The following is a 12,072-nucleotide window of genomic DNA, read 5'->3' as shown; positions in this document are numbered from 1 at the left end:
TACCAGCTGGGTTTGAAAAAAGCAGAGAATTCCTTTCTGTAGAGATAAAAGAAGTAAAATCTGGTCAAGGTGAAATAAAAAATGCTATAACTGAGCTGCAATCTCAAGTGGTTGCCATGGCAGCAAGGATGGATGAGGCAGAGCAGCAAATCAGTGATATAGAGGACAAACTCATGGAGAATAATGAAGCAGAAAAAAAGAGGGAGACTGAGGCAAAAGAGCATGATATAAGAATTAGGGAACTCAATGACTCATCTGAATCATAGGGGTCCCAGAGATGGAGAGAAAAAGGAGTAGAAGGTTTATGTGAGCAAATCATAGCAGAAAACTTTCCTAATCTGGCAAAAGACCCAGACATCAAAATCTAAGAAGCAGAGAGAACTCCCATTAGATTCAACAGAAACAGACCATCAACAAGGCATATCATAGTCAAATTCACAAAATACTCAGGCAATGAAACAATCACGAAAGCAGCAAGAGAAAAAAAGTCCTTAACCTACAAGGGAAGACAGATCATGTTCTCAGCAGACCTATCCACAGAAACTTGGCAGGCCAGAAAGGAGTGGCAGGATATAGTCAATGTGCCGAATTAGAAAAATATGCAGCCAAGAATTCTTTATCCACCAAGGCGGTCATTCAAAATAGAAGGAGAGATAAACATCTTCCCAAACAAACAAAAACTAAAGGGGATCGTGACCACTAAAGCCCTGCAAGAAATTTTAAGGGGGACTCTCTGAGGGGAGAAAAGATGAAAAAAAAAAAAAACCCAAAAGTACAAAGTCTAGAAAGGACCACAGAATACCACCACACACTCCAACTCTACAAGCATGATAATGGCAATAAATTCAAATCTTTCAGTACTCATTCTAAATGTCAATGGACTACACACTCCAATAAAAACATAGGGTAAGAGAATGGATAAGAAAACAAGATCCATCTATATGCTGTTTATAAGAGATGCATTTGAGACCTAAAGACACTGTCAGATTGAAAGTATGGGGATGGAGAATCATCTATCATGTTAATAGTCACCAAAAGAAAGCCGGAGTAGCCATACTGGTGTCAGACAATCTAGATTTTAAAATAAAGACTAAAACAAGAGATGAAGAAGGGCATTATATCATAATTTAGGGGTCTAGCCACCAAGAAGATCTAACAATTGTAAACATTTATGCGCCAAACATGCAAGCACCCAAATATGTAAATCAATTAATCACACACATACAGAAACTCATTGATAATAACACAATAATAGTAAAAGACTTCAACACCCCACTGACAGCAATGGACAGATCATCTAAACAGAAAATCAACAAGGAAACAATGGCTTTGAATGAGACACTGGACTGGATGGACTTAACAGATACATTCAGAACATTTCATCCTTAAGCAGAAGAATACACCCTCTTCTTGGGTGCACATGGAACATTCTCCAGAATAGATCACATACTAGAACATAAATCAGCCCTCAACAAGTACAAAAAGATCGAGATCATACCATGCAAATTTTCAGACCACAATGCTATGAAAGTTGAAATCAACCACAAGAAAAATTTTGGGAAGGTAACAATACTTGGAGACTAAAGAACATTCTACTAAAGAATGAATGGGCTAACCAAGAAGTTAAAGAGGAAATTAAAAAGTACATGGAAGCTAATGAAAATGACAACACCACAGCCCAAAACCTTTGGAACACAGCAAAGGCAGACATAAGAGGAAGTATATACCAACTCAGGCCTTCCTAAAGAAGGAAGAAAGGTCTCAGATACACAACCTAACATTACACCTTTAAAGAACTGGAAAAAGAACAGCAAATAAACCCCAAACCAGCAGAAGACAGAAAATAATAAAGATTAGAGCAGAAATCAATGCTATTGAAACAAAAAAACAGAACAGATCAATGAAACCTGGAGCTGGTTCTTTGAAAGAATGAACAAAATAGATAAACCCCTAGCCAGTTTGATCAAAAAGGAAAGGGAAAGGACCCAAATAAAATCAAGAATGAAAGAGGGGAGGTCACAACCAACACTGCAGAAATACAAATAATAGGGGAATATTATGAGCAATTATATGCCAATAAAATGGGTAATCTGGAAGAAATGGACAAATTCCTAGAAACATATACACTACCAAACTCAAACAGGAAGAAATAGAAACTTTGAACAGACCCATAACCAGTAAAGAAATTGAATTAGTAAGAAATCTCCAAAAAACAAGAGTCTAGGGCCAGATGGCTTTCCAAGGGAATTCTACCAAACATTTAAACAAGAGTTAACACCTATTCTCTTGAAACTGTTCCAAAAAATAGAAATGGAAGGAAAACTTCCAAACTCATTCTATGAAGCCAGCATTACCTTGATTCCAAAACCAGACAAAGACCCCACTAAAAAGGAGAACTACAGACCAATTTCCCTGATGAACATGGATGAAAAAAACCTCAACAAGACAGTAGCCAACGAGATCCAACAATACATTAAAAGAATTATTCACCATGACCAAGTGGGATTTATACCTGGGATGCAGAGCTGGTTCAATATCCACAAAACAATTAATGTGATTCATCACATCAATGAAAGAAAGGACAAGAACTATATGATCCTCTCAATAGATGCAGAGAAAGCATTTGACAAAATACAGCATCCTTTCTTGATAAAAACCCTCAAGAATGTAGGGATAGAAGGATCATACCTCAAGATCATAGAAGCCATATATGAAAGACCCACCACTAATATTATCCTCAATGAGGAAAAACTGAGACATTTCCCCCTAAGGTCAGGAACATGACAGCAAAGTCCACTCTTGCCACTGTTATTCAACATAGTGCTGGACAATCAGAGAATACAAAGGAATAAAAGGCATCCAAATTAGCAAGGAGGAAGTCAAACTTTCACTTTTCACAGATGACATGATACTCTCTTTGGAAAACCCAAAAGATTCTGCCAAAAAAACCACTAGAACTGATTCATGAATTCAGCAAAGTCACAAGATATAAAAATCAATGCACAAAAATCGGTTGCATTCCTATACACCAATAATGAAGCAACAGAAAGAGAAATCGAGAATTGATCCCATTTACAATTGCATGAAAAATCATGAAATACTCAGGAATAAACCCAACCAAAGAGGTGTAAAATCTACATACTGAAAATTACAGAAAGCTTATGAAAGAAATTGAAGAAGACACACACAAAAAATGGAAAAATATTCCATGCTCCTGGATTGGAAGAACAAATATTGTTAAAATGTCGATACTACTCAAAGCAATATATATATTCAATTCAATCCCTATCAAAACAATACCAGAATTCTTCACAGAGCTGAAACAAACAATCCTAAAATGTGTATGTAACCAGAAAAGATCCCGAATAGCCAAAGGGATCCTGAAAAAGAAAACCAAAGCTGGAGCCATCAAAATCCTGGACTTCAAGCTGTATTACAAAGCTGTAATCATCAAAACAGTACAGCACAAAAACAGACACTAAGATCAATGTAACAGAATAGAGAACTCAGAAATGGACCCACAAATGTATGGCCAACTAATCTTTGACAAAGCAGGAAAGGATATCTTCTGGAATAATGACAGTCTCTTCAGCAAATGGTGCTGGGAAAATTGGACAGCGACATGCAGAAAAATGAATGTGGACCACTGTCTTACCCCATATACAAAAATAAACTCAAAATGGATGAATGGCCTACACATAATACAGGAAGCCATCAAAATCCTAGAGGAGAAAGCAGGCAAAAACCTCTTTGACCTTGGCCGCAGCAACTTCTTACTCAACACGTCTCCAGAGGCAATAATGAACCGATATGATAGCCAACCACTCGGACTATATGAACTACTTGGACCTCATCAAGATAAGGTGAGGTCCGAGGATGCAGAGAAAGAGGATCTCTTTTGCACTGCTGGTGGGAATGCAAGCTGGTGCAGCCACTTTGGAAAACAGTATGGATTCCTCAAAAAATTAAAAACAGAACTACCCTACAACCCAGCAATTGCACTACTAGGTATTTATCTAAGGGATACAGGTGTGCTGTTTCAAAGGGGCACATGCACCCCAATGTTTATAGCAGCACTATCAACAATAGCCAAATTATGGAAAGATCCCATATATCCATCGACAGATGAATGGATAAAGAGGATGTGGTGTATGTATGTATACACACACACACACACACACACACACACACACACACACACACAATGGACTACCACTTGGCAATCAAAAAGAACGAAATCTTGCCATTTGCAACTATGTGGATGGAACTAGAAGGTATTATGCTAAGCGAAATTAGTCAGTCCGAGAAAGACAAATATCATAGGATTTCAATCATATTAGGACTTTAAGATACAAAACAGATGAACCTAAGGGAAGGGAAGCAAAAAGAATATAAAAACAGGGAGGGGGACAAAACAGAAGAGACTTTTAAATACAGAGAACAAACTGAGGGTTGCTGGAAGGGTTGTGGGTTTGGGGATGGGCTGAATAAGAGGCATAAGGGAGGATACTTGTTGGGATGAGTACTGGGTGTTATACATAGGGGATGAATCACTGGCATATACCCCTGAAATCATTATAGCACTATATGCTAACTAACTTGGATGTAAATTAAAAAATAAATTAAAAATATAAAAAAATAAAAATAAAAAAACAGAATGAAAGATTAAAAACCACACGCTATCAATAGGTGTGGTATACATACACAATGGAATATTATTCAGCCATAAAAAAGAAGGAAATCTTGCCATTTGCAACAGCATGGGTGTTGTAGACATTATGCCAACTAAAACGAGCCAGACAAAGAAATAAAAGTACTGCCTGATCTCACTTAGACATGGAATCTAAGAAAGTCAAATTCATAGAAGCAGAGAGTAGAATAGTAGTTGCCAGCATTGGGGAGGTGGCAGACATGGGGAGATGTTGGTCAAAGAGTACAAAATGCAATTATGTAGAATGAATTTTGTTTTAGCGATCTAAAGTACAGCATGGTGAATGTAGTTAAAAATACTGTATTTAATACTGGAAATTTGCTGAGAGAGTAAATTTCAGGTGTTTTCACCACACCAGAAAAAGGTAACTATGTGAGAAAATGGGTATGTTAATTAGCTTCACTTCATTAATCATTTCACTATGTATATGTATGTCAAAAATCATCTTGTACACCTTAAATATATAAATTAATAAGAAAATTAAACATTTTTACAGATTGAAAAATGGCAACTCGTACTTTATTCACATCATTTGAATGGAAACTATTGTATTTTTAAGAACCATTTCTTTGTGAACTTCTTGAAAGAAAAGCAAATGGCATACTCAACTTTGTGTTCTCAGTTCATAATCTAGTGTCAGGAATAGAGACTAAATAAATATTCACTGAATTCGAATTAATGTTTAACCAACAGATATTTGTCAAATGCTCGCTCTGTACCAGACATTGTACTTTGAGCTAAGGATAATTCATTCAACCTCCCACATCACTACTTTCACCCACCCAGGTTTCTGCAACTGCATTTCCAACTAGAAATAATCAATCTACTCCTATCCTTCTGTATGTCTCAGTTTAAATGTCATTTCACCAGTAAATCCTTCCTTGAGCCTCACAAATGCATTTGCAAAATGATATCAAGAGGGATAGAGACTGAGCAAAAAGCTACAGCCTGGGGCTTTAGGCGGCATGGCAGGGTGAGTACATAGAAGTTTGAGGTCAGGGGGGCGCCTGGGTGGCTCAGTCAGCTGAGCGTCTGACTTCGGCTCAGGTAATGATCTCACAGCCTGTGAGTTCGAGCCCTGCATCAGGCTCTGTGCGGACAGCTCGGAGCCTAGAACCTGCTTTGGATTCTGTCTCCCTCTCTCTCTTTCTGCCTCTCTGTCTCGCTCTCAAAAAATAAACATTAAAACAATTTTTTTAAATAAAAAAAAAGTAGTTTGAGGTCAGAGATGCCAAGGCAGCTAAGACTTTCGAAGCCAAAATCCTGGAGAGGAAAAACTGAAGAGATGTGAGCCCCAAATCCTTTGCGTAATTTCTTTTTAAGGAATGTGACTACTTCCGAGTTGCACAAGGGCTGGCGAGAGATCAAAACACCAAGTGGAAATCAGACTGTGGGAGGCAGAAGATCTTACCAGAGATTCTGGCATTTTGTAGTGCTGGCTTGATAGGCTGTTTAAGGTGGAGGGGACCTATAACACCTTATGCTTTTACTTGAGAGTCCTAAAAGACCATACCTTAGGGGTAATTGCTACATGCTAGAAATAAGGTCAAGTCAGAATTAGGTCCTCCCCAACAAAGCACAGTGCCTAACCTACACTGGGAATACCACCACTGTTTTACTACGATGCAAGTTTAGAAGCTATTGTATAAGAATACATAGAGTTGTTTTATTATGTGAATGACCCATTTGGGGACTATAATTCCATTTCTTCAAAGGGATTAATCCAGTGCTCTATCTGCCTGCTAGAAGAATACTGAATACACTTTGGAGGAAGATAATCTCATCTAGAAACTCTACAATTTTTTATCTATATCGCCTATCATTCAAAACAAAACGATAAGGTATGCCAGTGATTTGCCAGGACCAAATGAATAAAAAACGGGTATTTCAAAATAAATGTTAATAACATATTTAAGAAAAACAGAAGAGTAACATGAAGAATCACACCAGAGAACTGAACGCAAAAACTTTTTAAAGAAAAAAAAAAATAAAAAGAATCAAGTTTAAATCTTGGAAATGAAAAATAAATTAGGACTTCAGCAGATGAATTCATAGTAGATTGGATACAGCAGAAAAGAGGGTTAGTAAACTGAGAGGTCAGCAGAGAACATACATGTTACTGGATGAAGAAAAAATAATAATAAAAATACAAAAAGTGTGAGAGCTATACTGGAAGTTGTGAAAAGATCTAACGCATGTGCAATGAAGTCCAAGCCAAAAGGAGAAGAAATTTCTGAAGAAATATTCAATGATAATATTCCAAACACAAAAGACCATGAGCTACAAATTCAAGACATCCTGCATCTTTCAAATATGGTAAATGTAGGAACAATCACACTTCCGGAAATCATAAGACAGGTCGCCAAAAGCAAAATAAAGTGTGAAAAGCTTGAGGGTGCTGGTTTGCAACCCCCTCCTGGGAACTTTCAAGGTAAGATTTGAAGCCAGCCCCCTACACAGAGGGCAGGGAGAAACCAAAGAAAGATTGGACGCCACGTCCAGGTTAGAAGGTGGCAGTTGTAATAAACAAGGGGAATTTACATACCAGGCTTGTCTCTGGCGGCAGCAAGACGACAAATGGATCCCCACACCCACCAGCGGAACTTTAACAGCTTGTAAATAGGCCTTAAATGGGTGCAGTCACGCAGACCATGCAGGTGTTTTCAATACCACGTTACTATCTCAAGGCTGTGTTCCTTGGAGCAGCCTCTGGGAGCGAGAAAGGAGAGCGGAACCCACATTCCAAGGACAGGGAAGGTGCGAGCAGCCCCTGAATCCTGGAGCCCCGGGTCCAGCTCCAGGGTCAGTGGGAAGTCATCCTTTTTTGATGACTTTTGATGTTCCCCAACAAGAGGGAAATGAAAGACATATTCCCTTTGAAAAAGAGGAGGGGAGAAGGAGGGAGGAAAACTGAAAGCTAAACTTTTTAGAGAAATGGTAGAAGCACGAGAACAATTACATCTTAAAGGTGCTTGAAGATATTTCACGGACAACCTAGAATTCTACCCAGAGTTATCTTCAAGAATGAAGGTGCACAGAAGGTTACCAATACATTGTATCAATGTCCGTTTCTTGGTTTTGTGCGGTACTGTAGTAAGCCCTGGGTGAAATTAGATAAAGGGTTCACAGGACCTCTCTGTACTATCTTTGCAGCTTCCTTGAATCTAGAATTATTTCAAAATTAAAAAAAAAAATAAGTGGAAAAAAAAATGAAGGTGGAATAACTTTTTATGACCAACTCCCCCCAAAACAAGCAAACAAAAAACCCCCAACCCCAAACCCACCTGAAACTGTTAAAATTCATCACCAGCAAACCTGTATTAAAAGAAGAAATAAAGTTTTTTAAGCAGAAAGAAAGTCAATGCTAGTATAGGCATAGTGCTGAAGAAAGGAATGAAGGGCACAGAAAGAATGGATGTCTGGGAAACTCGAGCAGGTGCAGTAGTTGAGGGAACAGCTTTGGGAAATAATTAAGAAATAGAGTTGGTCTACATTAATAGGCAGATGATAATCCTATCACTTCCACTGCCTGAAGCCTCAGATTAAAATGACAATGAACTGAGTACTCTCTTGTAGAATCTTCCAAAATAGCAACTTTATTGAAGTATAATAATTTACATACACACAATTTAAATCTACAGGTTGATGACTTCTGACAAATGTAAACACTTGTATAACCACCACCCCAATCACAGTACATGATGATTTCCTTACCCCCAAGAAATGATCTCTTCTCTTCCCCTTTGCCTTCAATCTTCTCCAATACTCCACTACAGGTAAGGTTCACAGAATGGCAGGAATGTCACTGACTTGCTAAATCCCAATCTACTGCAGAAGAAAAATTTCCTGAAATTTATATAGACTAAGAATATTTTAACAATACAACAGTTTTGGATCTTTAAAATTTTTTCCCAGGTCATACTTTTTTTTTTTTTTAAGATATTATTTTTAAGTGATCTCTACACACAACATGCTCCAACTCACAACCCCAAGATCAAGAGTCCCATGCTCTTCCAAATGAGCTAGCCAGGTGCCCCGCCCAGTTCATATTTCTGCCTTCTAAGTAGCAAACTACAATCATAGTAATCAAGAAGCTTCCAAAAACATTTTTTTACAAAAGGAGTTTTTGATTGTTCCCAGTCTACAATCCATAGTAATCAGGAAACTTCAAAAAATAAAATTCTTACAAAAGGAGTTTTTGATTATTCCCACAGGGATATTCTTTTTTTTAATTATTATTTTTGTAATGTTTGTTTTTATTTTTGAGAGAGAGAGAGAGTGCACGAGCAGGGCAGGGGCAGAGAGAGAAGGAGACACAGAATCAGAAGCAGGCTCCAGGCTTCGAGCTGTCAGCACAGAGCTTGATGCAGGGTTCGAACTCATGAACTGCAAGATCATGACCTGGGCTGAAGTTGGATGCTTAACTGACTGAGCCACTCAGGTGTCCCACCACAGAGATATCCTCGATCCTTATTTTTTGATGTGCTGTTTGGGGAAAATGCTTTTGACCATTCCTAATATTCTCTGTCCCCCTTTGGAAGAGATATCTACTAGCATAACACACTTAAAAAAATTTTTTTTAATGTTTATTTATTTTTGAGAGAGAGAAAGAGAGACAGACAGAGAGCACAAGTGGTGGAGGGGCAGAGAGAGAGAAGGAGACACAGAATCCAAAGCAGGCTTCAGGCTCTGAGCTGTTAGCACAGAGCCTGATGTGGGGCTCAAACTCACAAACCGTGAGATTATAGCCTGAGCCGAAGTCAGACGCTTAACCAACTGAGCCACCCAGGTACCCCCATAACACACCTTTCTTAGCCTTCACTCCTTCCTTCCCTAGAAGTAATAAATTAGCTGATGGTAAGTTTGGAGGGGAAAACTAGATATATAGTAATATTAGCTCGGTACCTTAACAAAGTACCATAAACTGAGTGGCTTAAACAACAAAAATTGTTTCTTTCACAGTTCAGGAGCCCAAGATCAAGGTGTCAGCAGGGTTGCTTCTTTTTGAGGACTGTGGGATTCCTTCCATCTCTCTCACTTAGCTTCTGATGGTTTGTGGGCAATCTTTGGTGATCCTTGGCTTGTAGAAGCATAACCCACTTCTCTGTTTTTATTTTCATATGAGGTTCCCCCTGTGTGCTGTCTGTATCCAAATTCTTCTTTTTTTAAAAAAAAAAAATAAGGATACCAGTAATATTGGATTAGAAGCCCAGCCTCCTCCAATATGACTTCATCTTAACTAATTACACCTGTAACAACCATATTCCCAGGTAAGATCACATTCTGAGATACTGGTGGTTAGGATGAATTTTTGAGGGACACACTTCAACCCATAACAGAAATTCCAGCCTTTTGCCTTCCCCTTTCTCTTGGGAGTGAGTCTGCCCTCAGTGCTCTGGGCTGCTCTTGGCCATGCTATAAATGGATGGAGACAGGCCTACTCTCACTGCAGAGACCAGGGACAGGGAAGGAGAGTGTCAGATTCTGGGATTCAGAACATGAAAGCACGTGTCCACAAATATGTGTCACATACTCTAATATCAGCTCCTTCATTGATACAGGTTAATATTTTTGCTCTCCCATATGCCTTCTCTTTTTGTCATCTCCTCAGTTGATTGAGAACTTGGGAGGGAAAAGATAAGTGTCGACGCCTATCCTCTCCACTAAAAGTTGTAACAGTGCCACACACCCTACATCTGGGTGATTGGATTATTGAATCCCTTCAAGTGGAAATATGAGGGAAAAAATCTCAGTATGGACTTACCACAATCAACTGGGGAGTCTTTACGTGCCTAGACAGAAGAGACTTAGATATGGGAGACGCCAGTATGCAACATGTCTTCCATCTGACAGAAGGAATGGGGTGGAGGGAGGCAGACTATTTTGATGGGTGTGCGGTGAGAGTTGCCCCAAATCTCTTGCAGTACTAGGCCTTACAAAGAGTTGCCACTAATTGGGAAAGAACCAGAGGAAAAGGAATAATTTTGTGAGAAATACGATAAATACAGTCAGGGCACACTGAGTTTGAGAGTCTTGGGGGGAAAGGCCAGTGAAGAAGTTCATCTGTCCTTCAAGGAAGGTGTGTAGGGACTCTCACCACACCAGTGGCAGCTGAGCTCATGGGAGAAGATTACCTATGGGGATCATGGGGAGGAGGAGAGGGAAGAGGGCTGAAGATGAATCCTGGTGAAAAGCAAAGTATAGGAGGAAAGAAGACAAAGACTTCCAGAAACACTCAGCGAAAAACTTCAACCACCAGAGTGCAGATCTCCCACCGTGACTCGAACATGCCCTTTTCCAAGACTGAAGTCATACCTTTGGGAGCCCTCTCTTTGCAAAGGGCTGTGTCCGTGCTGACTTTGGCGCTTTACCAGCTCAGCTCGCAAAGTGGTCCCTCCAAAGTGTCTCAGAATTTGTCTGACATCATTCATATGCTAACAAAATATATTAGCTAAAATATTAATCATAAATCATTGTGAAAGGCATACAGGAGGCAGGGAATCAATTTAGAGGCAACTGCCATAACCAGACGGGATCATAAGCGCCAAAAGGTCAGTGGAAGAAGCAGGGACAGTGGACGCCTCCTTGAGAGACATTACAAGATGTGTGGCAAACGTATTATTTGCCTGACCCATAATTTCGTGCCTCCTACCTATAAATTATTGCTGAAACAAAGTCCCAATGTCCCAGTCTCCCCCTCCAAAGAAACCTCAGCTTCTGAAATCTTACCCTAGACTCATCTGGTAAGACTTACATTGTAAAAAGAGTCAGCACAGGTGTATACAAGGTCTCTTCTGTGTTATCTGGGTTGGATCTCTTAATGGCCAAGCAGAGGAATCATGATCTTTGCTCTCGCTTCAATAAAGTGGACATAGAGGCTTTCTGGAGACATGAACATCAATGTTCCCAAATGTTTAAATATACATTGACAAAGGCAGGGCAGTACCTTTAAAGGAAGTGGCCTGAACGTCCTGACTTGTCAATATTATCTTTTATTACAGATCTGTTGGGGACAAATTTTTTTCCCAAATGTTATTTAACTAGATGGAATTCAATTAAATTTGATCTTTGGTGGAAATAGCTCTCTGTATTTAATATAGGACTCACAACTGATTAATGAAACTATTTTGCCAGCAGGTATTCTTACCTTGAAAAGTTCATATTTAATTTGAATGAAACAGATTTCCACATTAAATGATACATTTAACTTTCTATATGGAAGTAAACATTGGATTTTTACATTTATAGGAGTTCTTCACTATCAAAGTGATGAAGTTAATGATAAATATCATTAAAGTATCCAGCACAAATGTTTCCCCAAATCATTGATTTGTTATTTATGGATTTATATCTGATCTGAT

Source organism: Lynx canadensis, chromosome D1 (assembly GCF_007474595.2).
Source record: "Lynx canadensis isolate LIC74 chromosome D1, mLynCan4.pri.v2, whole genome shotgun sequence".
Taxonomy (NCBI): Eukaryota; Metazoa; Chordata; class Mammalia; order Carnivora; family Felidae; genus Lynx; species Lynx canadensis.
Note: the sequence above shows the minus strand (reverse complement) of the source record.